We start from the raw sequence: 613 nt of genomic DNA, 5'->3' as shown, positions 1-613 counted from the left end.
ACTTTAACGTGATTCTTCAGCAAAAATCAATGTTTAGCTATTCGATCAAATGAATTGCACGCTCAGTGAATCAACATCAAACTGGCTGAGTATCCTACATGTTACATCTAATGAACATGGAAAATGGAACTGACATGAAAAGACTGGAATTTTCAGTAACTGGTATAATTTACAAATCGGGCTTCCACACAGTTTCCGTCGACCCAATTTTACTCACATATGGCGGATCTAGTCTTTTTCATTCGCAAAATGAGCCCCCATTAAGTTTGCTCAGATTGCTTTCAATTTTGGTATATCGATGCAACTCTGAATTTGGATTACGATCAACAAATTACTTTATCTCGTAAATTAAAGAATCTGATGTTATTTGGAATTAAAGATGGGACATTTGGGTGATTTTAGCCAATCAACAGACAGCGAGGCATTAACAGCTTGTTACCGTGACAACCGCACGTTGTGTTGTGTTTCAATTCACCTGCATGTTATGTTGATTCTTCACACCACGAGATTTACTTCATTCGCGTGTTTTGTTTTAATAACAATTTATATTTATTTCTTAGAATTTCATTATAGATATTTTTCGTCAGTTGTCTTAATATTCTACATGTTTCAT

The sequence above is a fragment of the Octopus bimaculoides genome, chromosome 11 (assembly GCF_046866305.1).
Source record: "Octopus bimaculoides isolate indiv1 chromosome 11, ASM4686630v1, whole genome shotgun sequence".
NCBI lineage: Eukaryota > Metazoa > Mollusca > Cephalopoda > Octopoda > Octopodidae > Octopus > Octopus bimaculoides.
The sequence above is the reverse complement of the archived record's forward strand: the minus strand, read 5'-3'. Positions refer to the sequence as shown.